Source organism: Uranotaenia lowii, chromosome 2, assembly GCF_029784155.1.
Source record: "Uranotaenia lowii strain MFRU-FL chromosome 2, ASM2978415v1, whole genome shotgun sequence".
NCBI lineage: Eukaryota > Metazoa > Arthropoda > Insecta > Diptera > Culicidae > Uranotaenia > Uranotaenia lowii.
In genome coordinates this window covers 76,964,722-76,987,017 of record NC_073692.1, presented here as the reverse complement: position 1 = coordinate 76,987,017, position 22,296 = coordinate 76,964,722, and positions in this window count along the sequence as shown.

Here is a 22,296-nt window from a genome sequence, read left to right as displayed (position 1 = left end):
TTTTAGAAGCCATTGAAGTTGAAAATTGTTGCATTTTACCCCTATTGACGATACGTTCTCAATATGCAAAATAACAAAATAGGTTAGGATAAAAATTGATTTTTGAGGAATAACTTTCAAAACGGATGGAGTTTTTTTAGTTAATAACGAAAACAATGAAGTGGATGAGATGCAGGTGGTCGACTGGTCTTGAATCGTTTTAATGTCAATTATTGGACATCGTATTACTTATCTTGCTTGAGTTGTGATGTTTTTCTTTGACGCATTCCAGGCGGTCACCAAGGTTGCCGAAATCACAGAAAAATCTGTAATTTTACAGAATTTTGAGCAAATTTTCATCCCAGAATCTGTGTCACAAAACACAGAATTTTGAAATTTTCACAGATTTCACAGAATTTTTTAATTTTGAATGAATTTTCGAAATTAAAATTTTTTATGGCAGTATGAATTTTGGAATTCTTACTTATGATTAAGTTTGATAAGATTGGTAATGGTAATTGATTTTATTCAACAAAAATGTGAAAAAAAAAACAAAAGTTATCATGAATTTTCTATGAAATTCAAGGAAATAGCATCACCGAAATCCATCACAGAATTTTTTGGTAAAATCACGGAAAGTCAGAATTTTTTTTCTCAAAAACACAGAATTTATTTCGGCAACCTTGGCGGTCACCCCTAATTCAACAATTCCTATTTTTCAAACATTAAAGGTTTTAAGAAATCACAAAACTTAGAAACATGTCACATCATCAGAACAAAATAAATCCGCATTTTGACATCACGACTTTAACAATGCGCATTTTTCAATCACCATTTCATCATGAAAAAAGCTTTCAATTCAAAATCAAAAGAAATATTTTTTCTGTTCTGTATGGAAATTTTAATCACGATTTTATTTGAAAATGCTTTTAAAAATTTCGTCAAGATCACTTGGAATGGAATACTTATTTTATATTTGCATGATCGACAACATTCTTTTGTTAAAATCTACCAAACATGAAATGAAATGTTTTCTGAAATTTTCAGATGTTGAATAGGACCAAATTGAAGAATGAACTTTGTCTGTGAATGAACTATCAGTATTTTCCGAGAACATAAAATGTAGCAAAAATCGTTCCTGCAAGAATCGTTAAGATTTTCATGTGCGAGAATTCGTAGATTTAAATTCTTCAATTGAATTCGCTTTTTCGATCTTGTCTACAAATAACAAATGATAAAAATTCCTTACTTTTATAATATTCGGTTGGGTTTGTCTGAAGTTCAAAACTCAATCATGATAATTTATTGTGAAATGTTATACAATTTCATCGAAAATTGTAGTGAAAAATCGAAAAAGCTAAGTGAAAGAAATAAAATGTAAATGAATTAAATTTAAAATTCCATATAAAACTCAATCAGCAGCATTCAACTGTCCGATCACTAGAGGCTTGGGGGGACCCCGAGGAGGGCAACCGATTTTGCTCCCGTTCAAGCAGGGAAACGTCAGCAACCGTTCCAGAGATTGTGCAGTTAAGCGAAATTTTTGTGGATAGGACAATACAGAAAACGTGCAATGAAAACTGAGTTACGAAATGCGGGGGAGAAATTTCTGTTTTCTTTTTCTCCAAGGTAAACTAAGGCAGCAGCAGCAGCAGCAATGGTATTATATTTTTCTTTTTAAGAATGAAAATGTTTGATTGAGCAAAAAATATACGCGAATGAAAGCAGCTTTGAATGGGATGAATGCGCCAAGCAGAATCAGGTGTGTAGCACACCTGCCGCGAGAGAGTTTTGTAGAAAAGTGAAAACGTGTACATAATAGACAGGAAAAATAGGTGATGGGAAATCCTTGGGGAAAAACTGCGCCGTTCAATATGGAAGCGTTGCAGTTTTAATGGTTTTTGAGGGTAGAATGTTTTCCTTTTAGCAAAGGACTTGAAACTGTAATTGTGATCAATTACTCAAACGATTGCACATCTCAAATTGGAGAATTTAGTTTCTAAGTAGGTGCAACCTTAGGGGTATAGTTTTAGACAACCAACACTTGACAATTCGGAAAGCTGCGTCATCTAATAAGGATAACGATGTCGGAAGCATGTTGTTGATTGCCAAACAAGGGGTCCAGTGAAAGCCCACAGAATATCAGCAAACACAGAAGCCGGAAGCCAACATTTCACATTGCTGTCACTCAAATGAGAGAAGGAAACTCGCAAGGCGAACAACATTCGGAAAGGCTGATGCAAAACGAATGGCGGTATGCAACTAGCAAAAAAAAAAACAACAAAAAATAACAAGGATGCAGCACAGTCGACACAATAATGAGATGATGGAGTTGACGATAAAATCCCTCTTGCATGAGCTTCGCCGTTCATACTTTGCATTTCGGGCTGATGACGTCCATTTCGTTCATTCGTTTCCTCGTTTTGTGTGGGAAAAGCGGAAGGAAACTCCGGAAGCAACTTTTCATTCTCCATAAAAGGAAATAATGCTATTTGCACCACTTTTCGTTCCTGTGCTGACTCTTGGCTCCGGGAGTGCAGAAATGCAAAACGCAAACGGCTCTCTTTATAAGTGCATTATGGTTTTAATTCCAACTTTACAGCCGGGTCAATTGTGTGGCTGTATCACTCTCAGTGGGTTAACTTTTTTTTTTAATTCTAGCATAACGAAAATTGATTCTTTGTTTTTCTTTCTCCTGAAAGACTGATCCGAGAAATGAACGAGGATTGAAGATTTTGTCGACTTTTAATAGTCGAAACAAAGAATAACTCTAGTTTTATACAATGAATCGTCTTAACTATCTTAAGTACATTTGGAATAATCCGCCGAAAATGCATTAACTGTAAATGCAAATGGACTATAAATTTAAGTAAAACTATGGTAACAACTATTGTGAATACTTAGTTATAACTATCAAAAGTTCTATATAAGTTTAATTATATCGAGTTTTTAACATATTTCACGAGATACTTTATGCTACAGTGTATTTTAAAGTAATTTATTGAGATTTGAATAAAGAATGGAAACTAGTCCCTTGGTAATTACATTCATCCGAAATCTTTTGACACTGATTAAACTAAAATGCATAAAAAATGTCAATTTTCCATCTTCCGATTGAAATGATGCAAAAAATCCTCTTCTCTGCCATCACATTTAACACAATCAGAAGTTTTATAAATAAAGTCCTCAAAAAGAGACCCGATTAAAATATTTTCAAACAATTATGTTAACTTATTTTGATATCTTTTGATAAAACTTCAATCCAAGGCTATGATCATTTTGTATCCGGCCACTTTATTTCAGTCATAGCTACGTCAATAAACTCGGATATGCAAAACTTTAGTAGCGTTGTGTTGGTTATGAAAAAGACTATCTTGCCTATTTTTAATTTTTTATTTTTTAAGTTAACGTGTGTTTGAGATATTTACGATGCAAAAAGACATGGTAAACATTAGAGATGTACCGAATATTCGGTCAGCCGAATATTCGGCGCCGAATATCGCCGAAAAACCGTTAAGCCGAATATTCGGCTCACCGAATAGTTGAGCTAAGTATTCGGCCGAATAGGCCGAATAGGCCGAATATCTTCTACAGATTTGTAAATTTTTCAAATAATTTTGGATAATATCGAAAATTAATGTTGTAAAAGCTACACAATCATTAAAAACTTAAGGTTTCAGCAAAGCATCTAAGGTGTATCCGCGTATCTTTCATTGTAGATCCTTCAGGAGAATGCTGAACGGTATCGCTTAATACTTTGATTATAATTTATTCCAGATTTTCTGGAAATATTCAGGCATGCCCATAAATTCAGTAAAGAATCCAGATAAGTCAAATCTGACCGGGATGTCCAGATATTGCTTAATTCTTCCAGAGTTTTGCTAGGGTTTATCCAGATTATTTGCTAAATCAAATAAAAATCTTAAATTTCTCTTCAAAATTTGTTAGACTTTGTGTTCAATATTAAAAATTTTCTAAATATACATAAAGTTTTCCCTTTTCTATTTTTTTTTCTTACAAAAATCGTTCTGAATGCCTGACCGTCTGGATACGTATGGTTAAAAGTATGGTATGCTTAAGGTTGAAGATCATAAATTTTTCAACAATTATTTTAAAGATATCTTGCTTAAATTCGACCTTCATCTAATTCAATATCAGAGAAGCAATTTCAAATAGCTTGACACCTGTTTCGACATATTTTATTCCAGATTTCCAGATTTATTCCAGGAACGCAACATCTTTTGTGATAAACGCCCTAGATGCGACTAGTTAACTGAAGTCTTTTCAGTTATTGGTGACATTTTAAAAATCAGAAAGACCCCTACTTAATTTAAAATATCTTGTAATACATCGTCGGATAATATCATCTGGTTGAAAATAATCGACAAAAACATGAGGGGCATTAATATGGAAGAAGTTGAAAACATTGAAATAATCGCTTAAGGTTTTTTCATTGAAAACTCAAAAGAATATTCGACCGAATATTCGGCCGAATATTCGTTTGGCCGAATAGTTGAAAAGCGGCCGTTCGCCGAATACCACTATTCGGTACATCTCTAGTAAACATAATTTTGCACAAATTTGCTCCTTTTACGCATTTTGCGCCTCGAAAATTTTTCATTGTTGACTTGAAAGCTCATGAACTGTTGATTTTTTCTGATTTTTTTTCGGACCAAAAGGTTATTAAGTATAAGGAGCCACTCTAGGATCCACACGAGTTCAAACCAACCATCGGAGTGCAACCCTTGATCTTAAATATGGTAAAAAGTCTATGGTTATTGGGGTTAACTGAATGCAGACTCCTTCAATAATGCAAAAAATCCATTTCCGGCAGGCAAAAAGTGTAGCCTGACTAGTAGACACCAAGTAAATCACTAATAATGATCAGTTCCAAAGATTGCAATCTGTGCATCAGGTTTTTACGCAATATGACAGATGTATTCTGATGGACAAAAAAATTTATGTTAAAACCGGATTTAAGAGATCAAATTCTTCGAGATGCCTACTCATGTAAAGCTTCCAACCAGATTTCAATTGCTTTTTCCAGGTGAGTTAGTGAAAAATATCCTGATTTTGCCAAGGTTTTGCTTCTGTGGTAAAACAAAATAAATCAATACAGGACTGAAAAAAGTGTGCAAAGATAAAAATGAGATTTTATGAAAACGTAAGAGTATTTCTTGAAATTATTGATAAATATTTTTTAAATATTTTTACATGTAATGTCATATTAACACCTTCATTTCCTGCATAGAAAGTTTTTCGATCAAATGAAGAGTTTGGAATGAAAATCGTAATTTTAATGTTAAAGAGTTAACAAAAATTTCAATTAAAAAGTTTATTAAAGAATATCTGGTTATAAAGGTAATTTAATCAAATGGAAATAAACAAATAAAAAACACTTGCTGTAAGCATAAAATTTTAAGAAATCTACCAATTATCAAGTTTTCCTGAGCTTCTTTATATCAGTACAATAAAACGAAATTTAAATGATCCTATTTTGGATTTTTACGTTCGAAAAAGCAAGTAGATAATCAAAAATTTTTTGATAACAATTGCTGTGAATTTAAAATTCTGATAATTTTTTATTATTCTGTTTTTTTTAATAAAGATATTATTTATATAGTTTGTTTAATTCTGAAACCTCTTCTCATTGTGCATTGTGATTTCAGGACTGATTCTGAATTCTGAAGTTTAGACTTTTTGGAACTCTTTTATCATTGATTTGCTTGGAGTTTCCAGCTCTCTTCAATGATTTTTAATTTCATTCAACCCTCGACAACCTGAACCCGCATTTAGACATGGTTTGCTTAAATTGATGTAACACGAAATCTCATTATTTTATTTACTTTTTGTGCAAAGGTTTCAAAACACGATCATCTTACAACTTATAATAATTTTAGCTTTTTGACAAGCAGTTGTCAAAAGCTACATCTTAATAAATAAAATAATAAAATGGCTATTTACAATTCGGTCTTAAACTTAGCAATTTTTGAGAATAATATCTAAAAATATTAATCATTTATGAAATTTTTCGTATATAGGGGAGATGGGGGCATAATGGCCACCTTAAGGAAAACGGTTATTTAACCATAGAAAATAGCTATAATATGGAGGTTACATTATTGTTTCGTGTTCAGACACTTGAAAAGCCTATTCCCTAACGGGCTGAAACGTGAAAAACTAGATGAAAACGTTAAAAATGCATTTTAAAAATGTTTGCCAAAAGCTGAAAACCAACCACTGTGGAGGCATAATGAGAACCCCCCCCTGAGGCAGTATGAGCACCATTAATCAGAGCAAGATGTGCGTTTTCTGCCGGGGAATCTAGCAGCGAATTCAATTCGATGAAGTCAGGTGAGTCGTACATTCATCAAACAAAGCAATAACAAAATAATCTAGGTCTGTTTGTAGAATACAAACAATTCACGCACGCTCATACATTATGTGCTTTGTTCGGAGGATGATGCTACTAGCCATATAATGTAACAATAAAAAAATCGATCATGAATTGTAAATGGAAAAAAATCACCTCGAACAGAAATCTAACTCTAGTCTTTTGATTACTCCTCCGACACCTTACCAATAGGCTAAATCGTCGGATGAAAACTAGTCAAGGTGTGGCGCTATAAATCAATTTTAATTCGCTGCTAGATTCTACGGCAGAAAATGCTCATTATGCCTCGATAATATGGTGCTCTATATGCCCCTAGTCAACAAATTTAAGTAAAAACGTGTTTTAAAATTGATAAAAGTGAAAAATCAAAAATTTTATGATGGTAAAAATTGAGAAACAATGTGTACATCATGTTGCAGTGCGTACATTATTGATCAAGGTTATTTTAAGATCATAAGAGCTTATTTCGTGGTGCTCAAAAATTATAATATTTTCGTAACTTGACAACCAAGCTAGTTTTTTTTAAATATCTCTGTAAAGATGATAAGGAGATTCTTTTTTTGTGAAAAATTAATACTATAGGAAGTACGAAACAAATCCTCATGAAAATTTATTTAAGAAAATACGCACTTTCGTAGAAAAGCGTAGTTCTCATTATGCCTCGGGTGCTCGTTATGCCCTGATCTCCCCTACAAGACATTTTGAAAGCATAAAACTAAGTTTATGGAAATTTTTCAGCAAAAAAATTTGATTGATCCAAACGATTCAATTAAATTTTAACTGTTCGTTTCAAACAGCAAAAATTTGAAGGAATGAGTTGAAATTTTTTTTTCTTAAAGGAAACATCGTTACCAATTTTTTGAATTTATTTTTAAAGAAATTATTTTAAAACTATTAATTCAATGATCAATTTATGATAGTTCTGATAGTGAAATTAAATTTTTTTCCGAATAAAAAAAAAGAGCTCACTTTGAATGCTTTGAGGATGCTGATTCACAAGGCTAACATTTGAAAATAAGTGTAATAGTTATTTAATTAATTTGTACACATTGAATAAAAAAACACTGTAAAATGTTACAAAGATATAGAAAATAAGGAATTTGAATCATAAACCATCTTTCTTGATGACTGCAAATCATTTTGACGTATGAGAAAAAGTGATGAATGTTTTTATATTGATTTTTTTCTGTGCTATGAAAATTAACAAATTTTAAGAAAATATAGAAAAATTGGATTATCTTAGATATTTTTGAAGACCAAACGTTTTGCAGTCTCAAAACTTTAAAATTTAGACAAGACAAAAATTTAGAAAAAAATAAATTTTAATATCAAAATTTTTAAAAGGCTTTCTGGTGCTATCAGAAATCGGTTAGTCCATTTAGTAAAATTTTCTTAAAAAAAAATTGGATATTCTTTTTTTTTAAAGCAAAGCTTCTCTGAAACAAGAAAATCTTGGCCATCATTTTTTTAAGTTTTAATAAAGGATAATAAAAAGATTTGCAAACAGTATTTAGTTTCAATGTAAATTTATCAATTTATCAGCTATCGATGACTAATTAGAGTAAAAATTAGTGAATTTAAAATTTTACATGAGCCATAACTTCAAAACTTTAGGTAACAGATACAATTACCACTTTGAAGAAACAACAGAATAAGAGAAATGAAGAATCTTTTTTTTTAATTTGAATAAATAAATTAAATTTTTACTCGCAAATCAAATTTTAATTTTGTAGTTTTTTGTCACCAAAAAATTGAGTTTAAAATTCGTAAACTCGGGTGAACGGATGAAAGTTTCAGAACATTCAGAAAAAAAACTCTGCATCAAAATGTATTTTATTTTAAACATATTTGTAAGTGTTTCAATTGTAATAGAGCTAAGTGGGGTAATTATGAACAAGGATAATTCCGAACAAACGCCATAAGCGCCGTTAGGGTCATAGTAGGATCTCAAAACTGATAAAATGTGATAGTTTGTCATTCTATTGATAAGTTACAGTAATAACTTGCAAACCTAACTATGTAAATTTTGTTGTTTCAGTTTTTCACAAAATTCATGTGTCTGAGAAACGGAATCGTTTTGAGACGTGTCTTATTAATTGACTTCTTCGTCAATGTGAATGGAGATAAAATGTTGTTTTTAAAAGTTTTGAGTACAGTTATTGATGCTTGATGTGATGTGATAAGATTTTCTGTTGAAAAAATTTTCCACCCACGCACAAAGAAGTGTACATATTTACCCCATATTTTTCAAGATACGGGGTAACTATGAACACATTTTTTCTGAGCATTGGTTGATGGTTAAAATTCACTTTTTACCATTAAAATCACGATAGTCATTCTAATCGTGAAAATAAGTCTGTTGGATGGAGATTTTAGGAAAAGAAAAAACACATCTTATCTTGTGTAAGATTCAAAACTAAAAGGGACGTTTATTTGGCTTTAATCATTCATTACACTTTTTCCCGCTAAAATCAGAACAAATTAAAACATTAACGATCAAACTGGCAACATTATGCAAATTCCCAATAGAAGCAAACAAATCAGACGTATCGTAACGCTCGTTCTAAGGTGACCAACATTGTTGAGATACAACAAAGTCTGAATCATTAATTTATATGTTTTTTAGAATTGTGGGTCTGTGATTATATGAAAAGATGCCTCCCACCTATGTAAAACTGAAAATAGTTCATAACTTTTCAACAGCAAGTTTTAAAAATCAACAAATCTCACTTCAATGCACTGTTTAGAGGGGAGTTCAATCTAGGAATATAGCCAATATAAAAAGTCATCACGAAACAAAAATCGTAACAGTGTTCATAATAACCCCACAAGCTGCAACTTAAAAATTAGAAAAAAAAAAAATCTCAAATGGAGAAGGGAACCAGTCATTCATTTTTGGTTACTTTCCAGAATGTTAAAATTGAAGAGATACTTGTTTGAGCGGATAGTATAAAACACTGAGTAATTTTGTTCATAATTACCCCACCTAGCCCTATAACAGTGTAAACATGGAGGATTTATTGTTTTTAACTCAAACACAAATCGCTGAAGTACTTATGTTGAATTCTGTTCAAAAAGTTGAATCACTCTTTGAAAAATGTATTTGAATTTTAGAAAATTAATCATTAGAAAAAGGTAGGATTGCAAAATATTCTCATGTGATTTTTGCAGATTTTTCCATGTGTCCTCTAATTTTAAAAAGTCATTTCGCAAATTTATCGTTGCAATAGGTATCACTCTAACTAGGCTTTAGGTTAACCTCATGTAGGTATGAGTTTTTATTTTTATATTTTCTTATTGATTTAAAGAAATTTTGGCAAATTCTGAAATTAAAAGTAGAATTGTAGGACAGAAATGGAAGTATTAATTGGAGAAAATATCAAAGCTAGAGCACTTCGGGTAGAAAAAATCGAATGCAAGCTAGGGCTTTCAAGTGATTCAAAGATTAAAATGTATGTTTTAATTGATTTTTTTTTATGTAAGATGAATTGTCTTTTACTCAGAAAAATAATGGGCTTTTGAAATGCTTTCTGACAACATCGAGGCTCACAATTAAAAGTGTATAAAAAATTATAATTGAAATCTATTAAAAGATGATGCTGATTTTAATTTCCGACCTTTTATCTATTAAAAGGTTTTCACAAGAAATACACAAATTAAATCAGTTTGTTTAAAAGTTTTTGATTTGCCTGTTTAAATCATGTTTGATGGGCTAGGATAAAAATTAACGGAAAAATAATTGCAAAAACATGGTTGTTATCTTCCCATGTTACACATTTTTTATGTAACTACAATAAAAAAATCAAAAATTAAATTTCATTACCCCTTTGGAAAAAAAATCCACGTATGAAAAGAGTTGATTGAAATCAGCATAAAACCAAAGCCTATCTTTACTTTAGCTAACTTTTTGCGCAAAATGTTTCAAATATGTAAATCTAACAGTTCATAATTTTGAAAACTTTTTGACCAACAGTTGTCAAAAGATATATCTTAAAAAATCCTAAAGGGGGAGAAAACTTAAAATAGACATATTAAATATTTGTAAAATTATGATTTTTTTTATGTCAGAAAACCTTTATCCATTTGTTTTTGGATCTAGAATTGCTTTTGCCAGTTAGGTCAGAAGAAATCCAATTGCGTTTAAAGCGATCGCCCCAATAGAAATTTTACTGCAGTTTAAACTTTATAACTTGAACGACAGTAAAAATACATTTTTTTGTTAATTAAACGTTCCCTCGGGGTAGAATATTTTGAGAATTCAAGGGTTTATCAACTAGGAAAAGTTTTGAATTTAAATAAAAGTTCGAGCATTCTGGTGGTTTTTTTAACGGTTTTTCTGATTGGGGATGATCACCTGATAAATCCTGGTTTACGGATTGTATTCTGAGGCAGGGCGAGCCACCGGGTCCCCCCAGTTTGCTACTCTGGATCCATGGGTACAATGGGAAAACTTATGATATACTCCGTTAATACTTCCTACTTCCAACACTCCATTTGGGGCAGCAGACCTAGTTGCCACCTCGAACTGTTTAGTACACTATGCTTCAATAGTGGGAGGTCTATTTGCGCTAATGCGCATCATGGCAATACTCATTGACGAGACCACTTCCAGCAAAACCTCTCATTCTTACGACTCAACGTCCGAATTCTCCTCTAACGACTTGAGAACTGACATCTCCTCGCAATGACTCGAGATTCCCGAATAAACCTTTCCTCTTCGTGACGGGAGGCCTGATCTCTCCTCTAAAGTCTCGAGATCCGATCCCTCCTCGCGTCGACTCGAGGTTGACCTCTCCTCTGCACGATTCAAGGCCCGATTTCTCCTCTAGCGACTCGAGATCTGACCTCTCCTTTTAATGACTTGAGGTGACCACTTTTACCCCTCCTCTTGATGATTAAAGGCCTGATTTCTCCTCTTGCGATTCTAGACCCGATCTCTTATTCGTCAAGGCTCGAGGTTGACCACACAAACCTCTCCTCTTGAAGATCCGAGGCCTGTCCTCTCCTCTAACGACACTTATCTCCAGGATTCGAGGTTTGCCACCTTTGTGCCCATCGTGTGCCGATCGTGAGCAGCTTATCCTAGACTCGCGTCTGTCACACGAAGACATCATCCTACTCCGATTCGGATCGTGGAATAAACCTTTCCCAACGATTTCCACAGCGAAGAACGTAAAGTCTTATCCCCGCAGCTTCGGTCGTTGGGAACCGCCGTACTCGGAAACTCCCCCCTACGCACGAACGCAGTGCACCCACAGCATCCGCTACGCAGAAGATGTTGCCTTATCTTTGTAGCTTCAAACCGCGGGGTCGGACGTACACTACTCGATAGCCCCTCGTGTTGGTGGGGTCAGTCTACTCTGACCGTTGTCCGGTCTTCTATATCCTTTTGGCTGGAAACCCTAGGGTTTTCGGCACGCGGCTTTTTCTGTCCGTCGTGTGCCAGATTGAGAGCAGCTTGTCCTGGATTCACGCCTATTAAGGCACACATTTGGGACTTTGAGCGCTAAGACTCGGATGTTTCTCGACAGTGACGACATTCTTATTACACCGACTCGAGAGGCTCGCCCGACATCGAGAATGTCTCTACCCGTGGGAATCCCCCGACAGTGGTTAACCTTCTCCCTGCGAAGTCCGCTACGAGGAAGGTAAAGTCTTATCCCTGCAGTTTCCCCCTTAGGAAGCGGCACTACTTGGATACCCCCCGGCGGTGGGATATCCTACACACGTTCGTGGCGTCATCCTATACCATTCGCAGACTGCTGTTGACTCCAGCTTCTCTGCAGGGTAGTCATGATCCGGATGCCAAGTGTTAGAGTCAGAACACATACTCTGCACCACGATGTCTGCTGTCGTGTCGATCCCGCAGACGGCAAGTATGTTGGTACGTATCGCCGCAAACCTCAGACAGACAATCACTATATGTTCTGGTGTTTTCTCTTTGTCACCACAATCTGAGTAATATGGTGAAGCCACATGTGCAAATCGGTAGTAGTACTTTATGAAGCATCCATGACCACTCAGGAATTGCGTCATAAGGAAGTCCATTTCACCGTGTTTGCTTCCGATCTATCTACCGATATGCGGGATCAGACGATGGGTCCCCCTTCCTCTCGCTGATATGTCCCACAGCTGTCGCCAGGTGGGCATCGAGTCCTCTTTGGAGAGATCTCGTACATTGGGCGTGTCTTTATAGTCATGCTATAGCCTCTGCTAAGCCTCTGCGGGTTACATTACAGACCGCTGCTCCTTACCGCAAGATTGACGTGTTCACGCTTGCCAGTATCCGGAGTTCGATATCATCGGTGTGAGTGCGGCCGGTCATTGCCGCTCTCTTACACACGTAGTCGACATGACTCATAAGACTGAGTCTGTCGTCTATCATCACCCCTCCTAGGTACTTGATAGCGCGTTTGGACACGATGTCGCACGGTCCAACTACAATGGTACCTATTTGGGGGTGAGATCAGGTTGGTGATCATCACCTTCTCGGTTTTGTGGTGTGCTAGACGCAAGCCTTTTGGAGTGCATCCAGCTTTCCACAACCTGGATAGCTACTGCGGCAAGTAGCTATACCTCGCCAAGAGGACTACATCATCCACTTCCCAAGCAACCAAAAGTTCGGATAACATTCCTCTATCAGGTTTGATCAGCTTAATCGAGTATGCTAATATAACTTCATTTCAGCTCAATTTTTAAGTAGTTAAACGAACTTTAAAGTTGACAAAAAGTTCGCATAAATCGTCAAACAACTTCTAACCAGCTTCAAAATCTACTTTATAAGCAGCATAAAAAATCGAAAAAATTACTCTTCCGCTCCTTCAATTGTCTTCTCAAGTCTGCTATTTTGATTCATATTAATCACTATATTTGCTACTAACTCACATTACATTTAAAAAACATGTTCTTACCAAGCCTCGAACCCGAGCTCACCGCTTGAAAGTTGAGATCCATACTTGTTGCCCTATATGAACATCATGAGTAGGCAACGATTTTACTCGATGTGATGATTTTTTTTAAAACGACTTTCAGGTTCTTTATTTCTACTTAATTCCCACTTTCAAGCTGTTAAAAAGTTCTTCCGGAACTTAATGTGTACTTCATATAGTTGTTTCCCAAGTAACGATGTGTTTATTTATGCAAACACGTGTTGAAGTTCGAAAAAAGTAGATTTTAGTCATTAAATCTACTTTAAAGTTTCTATAATACGAAGTTGCTTTTTAACGCCCGTTGGAACTAATTAAAAACTTTCAAGTTTACAAAATAGTACAACAGAGACTTTTCACGAACTATTGAGCTGTACAAAAAGACTTGCAACCCTTTGATAGCTACTTGATTTTGAAAAAATGAGAAGTACGTAACAAGTAGATTGTTTTTCTTTATACATACTTTAAAGTTCCCAAAAAGTAGAAACAGAAACTAAAACAGTACTTTAAAGCTTTTTTTGAGTATTGGCTGAACTTGATAAAGAATTAAGTTCCATGGACCTCGAAAAAGCATTTTGTACAGCAAAAAAGTTCCACAGAACTTTTGTACAGCTATATATGAACTTATTAGTTCGTTATTTAAGTGATATTCGAACTTTTGGTTGCTTGGGTTATCCTACGAGTTCAGCTCCCGATGGGAGGCTCATACATAGGAGCTTGTCGTACGTGATGTTCCACAGGACCGGGGCGAGTATATTGACCCCTGTGGAATACCCGCCGAAACCTCAGCAGTCATATACTGTAATTGGCAATTGGGGAAGTAACTTCCCACAAGCCCACAATATCTGTATAATGCTGGGACCCTCATTTGGATGAGCGACGACTCTATCACCAACTGATGCTGTTGAAGGCGTTCTTTACGTCCAGAATGACCACCGTGCAAAAGCGGGACCATCTCCTCTTCGTTAGCCTGGCTCTGTCCGCTACCTCAATGACAGAACGGATTGCATCTACGGTGCGGCGTCCTTTACGGAAACCAAACTGTTTCTCCGAAAGTCCGCCCTCATATCTTTCATTCCTGTGTTCTAGATGTCTCTGCGTTTCCTGCTGTATGGTAAGCCCAATCCAAGGCCGTGTAAAGGGGGGGGGGGCTGTTTAGAGATTTTTTCCAAGTAAAATTTTCAACGTAGTAAAAGTAAATTACTTGATCTTAAAAGGTGTTAAATAAGCGTTTCCGAATAAGAAATATATTTAATGATATTTGTAGATATATCACCCGTAGTTTATTAGCTCGATGCTTAAGTATTCTTTAAAACAAACTTCATCTATCCTTCACTTTATCAATCTGCACAATATGCGACTTAAGCGAATAAATTACCCATACATCATCGAATCAGATAGAAAATGATTGAATAAAAATGAACCCTTTGTTAGTATCAATCGCCAAAGAAATAAATTAAATTATACTAGTTTAGCAAATGAATATTCAAAGTCCTTGTTTTCCGGTTACTGTAGATGACGTAATTTTTTTGTGTGCTGAAGATTGTTCTTAAGATTGGCTGATATATTACAGATTTCTTAGTCACAATCATGGTTCTGCTAATCTTTTTCCGTTTATTTACGTTCCATAAAAATCTAACCTCTTATAAATCATCAAGCTTATCGACCTAACAGCAGTCTTTGTTTTAATTGCTGATAAAAGAAATCGATCATAAGTTATGATCGATTTCTGATAAAAGAAATCGATCATAAGTTATGATCGATTTCTTTTATCCACAAAAAAAAACTTAGACTGCTGTAAGGTCGATAAGCTTGATAAAACGTTTAAGTTTATATTCTTTTTTTAATCACATTTCACTTTTAAGTTGAGTGAATTAAAATGTGTAAAAATATTGGAAAGATTCTGAAGTTCTATTAGTAAGCTTTTACCATAGATTGCACGAAATGCAATCAGTATAAAATTCTTCAAAATAGATAGCTATATCCATCAGAGTCAAGTTGATTATTTTTTCATTCAATTATTCATCTTGCTGCAGCTTTATTCATCCGTTATATGATGATGTTGGTAGGCAATATAACCCGTAAAATTGAAAGCGAGATTGAGTGCGGTGCATTAAAACCGATTACGTTCCGATACATATCGAACGACCTGAAGTGTTGTCCGAATGTTATTGTGGTATTGATAGAAGGTCACATTCTAGGGAGTTTAAAACCCTACTTTTTGACCTCAATTCAGTTGCTCTTCTTGCATAAACTCAGGACGCAATGATGCAATCCTACTGAAAGAATGATGAAAATGTGTTTTACCCATTTGTTTATTGATTTATGCAAACTTAATGTAACTCCTGTCGAGAATGATGCAGTATGGAATTGTACATGCACGTACTGTAGGAAATGTGATGCTTTTAGAATAATGTTGATAGATGTTTTCTGGATCAGTAGAAGATTTTTTTTCGATTTACAATCACATACATTTTGCTAGGAACTGCAATTGTATAACTCTTTCTATGGTTCAACGGTATCAAAATTTTAATTTGAAATCATTAACTTCCTCAATTGATTTTCTTGGTTTTTTTTCTATAAAACTAGGTCACATCAAACTAACTTTGGTCATCAATATCAATTATCCTGTTCAATGCCTCCCAATTCTGAAGAACCAGAAACTTTTTTTTTTCTCACCACTTAATGCTCTTCCTGGTTCAATTTTAAGTATCCTTAAAAGTGGAAAGCGTAAGTGAATCATTTTCCGATGCATATCAACGACCTGAAGTGTTGTCCGTATGTTATTGTGGTATTGATAGAAGGTCACATTTTAGGGAGTTTGAAATCCTACTTTTTGACCTCAACTCAGTTGCTCTTCTTGCATAAACTCAGGACGCATTGATGGAATCCAACTGGAAGAATGATGAAAATGTGTTCTACCCATTTGTTTATTGATTCATGAAAACTTAATGTAACTCCTGTCGAGAATGATGCAACATGGAATTGTAAATGCACGTACTGTAGGAAATGTGATGCTTTTCAAACATTGTTGATAAATGTTTCACATACATTTTGCTAGGAAGTGCACTTGTAAAACTCTTTCTATGGTTCAACGGTATCAAAATTTTAATCTGAAATCATTAGCTTCCTCAATTGATTTTCTAAGTTTTTTCCTCTATCAAACTAGGTCACATCAAACTAACTTTGGTCATCAATATCAATTATCCTGTTCAATGCCTCCCGATTCTGAAGAACCAGAAACTTTTTTTTATCTCACCACTTAATGTTCTTCCTGGTTCGATTTTAAGCATCCTTAAAAGTGGAAAGCGTAAGTGAATCATTTTCTATCGTTTCTTTTCCATCTCCAGCAGACCGAATGAAAAAATAACAATTACTTGCTCTTCCACATTAACTTCAACCTTCGAGCGGCAGCACCAGTGTAGGTGAAAATTAATTACCCATAGCAGGGAAGAGCTAGCAAAAAAAACCCTGAGAAAAGCTTCCGCTGAGACGGCAATAAGTAAGTGCTTTCTGGCAACTATCACACATACACACACAGGCACACATACAGTCGTGTGTTACACCTACAGCAACTTCCTTTCCTATACTCGATGTAACCCACACGACCTTCCCTACTTCCTACAAATGCATTCGTCTCTAGAAGAACCAACTACTTCTTTCTGATAGATCTCACCGAGTAAGGGGGGATGATGTTACGCTTGGCTCTACCCATTTCGACCGGAACGGCAAGGAAGCTCGCATTCTAGGTCAAATCCCTCTCGGGCCTTTGCCATTGCCTGCCGGTAAATTTCTACAAAATATAAACAGTCGCATTCTAAGGAACAGTAGCAACAAGAAGGAGTATTTAGCAGCAATGCACCGCAGGGTGCAGCGTTCCATGAACATTCTCTGGGGGAGAGAAACTTTCGGAAAACCGAAGAAAAATAATATTATTGCAATGCTTCTTCTATAACGAAACCAAGCGCTCTGGTTAGAATTTGATGCATAAATATTAAGAAAAAAAAAACCAGAACATCTATCCAATTTCATCACGAAACTCGTCAATTCCAATTTAGGATGACTTAACTGCTTTATCCAGCTCGAAGCGGGAGCCAACAAGCATCGTCACGTTTGACACCATGAATGTACATGCTCTTCAAGAAATCAATTATTGTTTTATTAAATATTGACAAGCGTAGCGAGCTGCTGCTGCTGCTGCTCGTAAAAGAGAACCAAATGAAATAATCAAATTAATTATGTGGTTCGGTTTTGCTCTGTACGTGCACTTGCCGATTGTTTGATGTGGTATAAAAGTTTTTTCCAATTACAGGGTGACCGATTCTAGGGAAATGTGATTAAATTGGGTTAGCTTTATCGTGGTTCATGAATTGTCAGAAGTTGGACGAATGATTGTTATATATGTTATGTATTTTTAGCTGTTGAGGGGACTACGATCACAACAAAACACTAGATAATATGGACCAACAATATATGTAACTGGAGAAGGTAGGGCCGTCAAGCCATGTCTCGGTAAAGGCAATAAATGATATCGTAGCAGCAAACAGCTTTACTGAGCAAGGTTGCCGAAATCACAGAAATATCTATAATTTCACAGAATTTTGAGTAAAATTTTATCACAGAATCTGTTTCACAGAACACAGAAACACGCCGTCGAAGTGTTGCGTCGGTTTTCTCCTGGATCCTGTTCAGGATCACTTTGCAGAGTACTTTGACGGTTGTACAGATCAACGTTATGCCTCGCCAGTTACCGCACTCTGTCAGGTCTCCTTTTTTCGGGACTTTTACGAGGATACCCTGCATCCAGTCGGCCGGGAATGTTGCAGTATCCCAAATGTCAGCGAAAAGACGGTGCAACATTTGTGCTGACAGGACAGGGTCGGCTTTCAGCATTTCAGCAGGGATGCAATCGATCCCAGGTGCTTTGTTGGATTTCATGTTTTTGATTGCCGCTTTTATTTCAGCCAGCGAAGGCGCTTCCGCGTTGACGCCATTTATGCGACTTACTGTTGGCGCTTCGAGCTGCGGATTCTATTGGGCATCGCTATTCGTAGCACGGAAGAGTTGTTCGAAGTGCTCAGTCCATCGTTTGAGCTGATCTGTTCGATCGGTCAATAACTGACCTGCTCGGTCTTTTAGCGGCATTCTTGCATTAGTCCTTGCACCACTGAGGCGGCGAGAAATGTCATAAAGTAATCGAATATCTTCATTGGTGGCGGCTCTTTCTCCCTCTTCAGCTAGGGAGTTTGTCTAGGCTCTCTTGTCTCGTTTACAAGCTTGTTCAACTGCCTTCTCCAGCACCGCTTATCTTAAGCGGGTGGCTGCTTTGGCTGACCCTGTTCATGCCTGCTCAATTCCGACTTTCGCAATTCTCCGATTATCGATCTTCCTCCAGGTTTCACCGACATTCATTCACTTCTTCTTCCACAAACTTTACCGAGAATACCCTGGCTCGTCGTGATAAAGGCATTCTTGATTCCACACCACTGTTCTTCGACTGTTCCGTCTGTCGGCAGCTCCGTGGCTCGGGATTCAAGCTGTTCAACGTATGCCCTTTTTAACTCTCGATTCTTCAACCGGCGGACGTCGTATCGACATCCGATTTTCTCCTCTCACCGCTGGACACACGCGGCTCTCAGTCATATCTCACCAAGGACGAGGTGATGGTCAGATGTCTGCGCTTCGTTTGTTACGTACATCAAGAAAGGTCCTTCTCCATTTTCGGTTGATGCAGATGTGGCCAATTTGATAGTGTTCTTAAAACGAGAGAGAATGAGAGACTTGATGTTACGTTACGGATGTTATCGACAGCGCAATCTGCGAATTTGTGAATGTTTTTTGTGAGGATTGTGAATAGTCGGTTTAAACATGAGTTTGGTGACGAAGAAACATTGTTATAAAGGTACAACGCGAGACCGAAACCAGTTGGAACCTGTCGTAACTTGTTTTTAGATCGCAGCAAGCGACGACATTAGCTGAAAACCCGGTGAGAGAGTTCTGGTTTATGCTCTTTACTCTATCTTTTCTTCTTTCCGCCTTATGCAAAAACTTGCCTAATCCAGGGTTGTAGTTTGGTAAAGCTGTTAGGGTTTAGAATAGAAAAGTGTGGATGTGTGCAAGTTCATTATTTTCCATTTATTTTTATTCGCTTGAGCATGAGTAAGTTTTTCCTTATTGTAATTGCATTCAATAAAACAAAATAAGCTTATTTAAATGTTGAGCGCTTTGCGTTGTAACGGCTTGACTCAGACGCTCGATAAATTTGATGTGTTCTTTCGATGGAGACAATTCAATCCTATCCCTATTTAGAAATGTAAATGCCTCTGTTTACATTTCTTATCCCTTGGAACAGTCCATTCAAAGACATTTTGTTTTATCGAGCTGACGAATCTTGATCAAGTTACCAAGTAAAAGTTGCTCGCTGCTACTGGCTGTGCCTTGCTACCTGGGTGGTAGATATACATACATACATACATGCAGATGTGGTCAATTTGATTGTCTGTTCAGCCATCTCGGGATACCCAAGTGACCTTATGTGCTGGTCGATGGGGAAAGAGCGATCCACCGATCACCATGTTGTTGTTGCCATAAAATTCTACAAACAGCTCTCTGTTTTCGCTCATCTGTCCTAGACCATGGCATCCCATGATGCGATCAATGTCCTGATTGTCAGAGCCAATCTTTGCGAAGTCGCCAATGTGGATTTGAATGTCACCCTTCAGAATTTTCTCAACCACGCTGTTCAGTTAACTGTAAAACTACTCTTTCTCCTGCAAATCAGCAACGTCAGATGGCGCATAACACAGGATCATTATAAGGTTTCTAATCCGTGTTCTAAATCTGACTATGATTATTCTTTCGTTTATCGGTTCCCATCTTATGAGGGCCACACTGGCCTGCGGGCTTAATAGGAAACCAACTCCTCGTTCCCGGTTAGCGTGTTCTCCTCGTATGCCAGAATAAAGCAGTGCTTGCCCGTTCTGTGTTTTGTATTCTCAAGCGTTTTGCCAACGGACTTCGCTGAGACCCAGAATTTCAGGCTTGAGGTGGCTAGCCTCTCTAGCAAGTTGAACCAGCTTGCCTTGTTGGGCAAGAGTTAAAACGTTCCAAGTTCCAATTCGTGTTCGTGTTTTTATGCCAAAATGCGTCGCCAAAGTTCTTGGTCGGTCATTTCTTTCGGATTCCGTAACAATTTTATTAATCGTGAGCAGTAGGTTGTTAGCCTGAGGTTCCTATCCTGCGATGAGGCCGCCATCTTAGACTTACCTGGTGGGATCCGCATTTCATGAATTCAACCGCTCGCTGCACACGCTGTTTGAGCCGCCCCTGACCTGGAGAACAGACGCTCGGTTATATTGTCATGCTAAGAAAATTTCTTCATGTGCTTTCGATTGCGAGAACTTCCCTCAACGCCAGCCGATAGTGTTGATGGTGCTTTTTTTTTAGTTGATCACCCAGGTGGTAAATCCTTTTTACGGATTGCATTCCAAGGCACGGCGAGCGACCGAGTCCCCCCAGTTTGCTACTCTGGGTCCATGGGTGCAATTGGACGACTCATGATACTAAGTACCCCTACGCCATAAAGTCCACCTGGGGCCGCAGACCTGGTTCCCACCTCGAACCTCGAACTAAGCTTTAATAGTGGGAGGTCTATTCGCGCTAATGCGCTCCAAGGCAATACTCATTAACGAGACCACTTTAAGCAAAACCTCTCCTCCTTACGACTCCACGCCTGAACTCTCCTCTAACGACTTGAGAACCGACATCTCCTCGCAGTGACTCGAGATTTCCACGCAAACCTCTCCTCTTCGCGACTTGAGGCCTGATCTCTCCTCTAACGACTCGAGATCCGACCCCTCCTCGCATCGACTCGAGGATACCTCTCCTCTGCACGATTCAAGGCCCGATCTCTCCTCTAACGACTTGAAATCTGACCTCTCCTCGCAGTGACTCGAGGTGACCACTTGTACCCCTCCTCTTGTTGATAAGGGGGCCTGATCTTACGACTCGAGACCCGACCCTCATCATAAAGACTCGGGGTTAACCACACAAAACTCTCCACCTTAAGGTTTGAGGCCTGAGCTCTCCTCTAACGACTCGAGGCCCGACCTCTTATCTTAAGGGTTCGAGGTTTGCCACCTTGCCCGTCGTGTGCCTGATCGAGAGCAGCTTATCCTAGACTCGCGCCTGTCACGGCACACGCGCGGGACTTAACGCAACGACTCGGATGATTCCCGACGAAGACGTCATCCTACTCCGACTCGAATGGCTCACCCGGCGTCGAGAGCCACTCTACCCGTGGATATTCCCCGAACGTGGAATAACCCTTTCTCAACGATTTCCACTGCGAAGAAGGTCAAGTCTTATCCCCGCAGCTTCTGTCGTTGAGAACCGCCCTACTCAGATACTCCCCGAAGGTGGAGCATCCTACGCACGAACGCGGCGCACCCACGGCATCCGCTACGCAGAAGGTATTGTCTTATATTTGTAGCTTCAAACCGATGGGTCGAACGCACTCTACTCGATAGCCCCCCGTCGATGGGGTCAGTCTACTCCGACCGATGTCCGGTCTTCTTTAACCCCTTGGCTGGCAACCCTAGGATTTTTGGCCCGCGGATTTTCCTGCCCGTTGTGTGCCAGATCGAGAGCAGCTTGTCCTGGACTCGCGCCTGTCACGGCACACGTACGGGACTTGGAACGCTACGACTCGGATGTTTCCCGACGGTGACGACATCCTACACCGACTCGAGAGGCTCGCCCGGCATCGAGAGCCTCTCTACCCGTGGGTATCCCCCGACAGTGGTTAACCCTCTTCCCTCGAGATCCGCTACGAGGAAGGTCAAGTCTTATCCCCGCAGTTTCCCTCTTAGGAAGCGGCACTACTCGGATACCCCCCGACATTGGGGTATCCTACACACGTTCGCGGCGCACCCTGACCTCCGCTACGCAGAAGATGTTGCCTTATCTTTGTAGCTTCGATCAAGGGATCGGACGCAC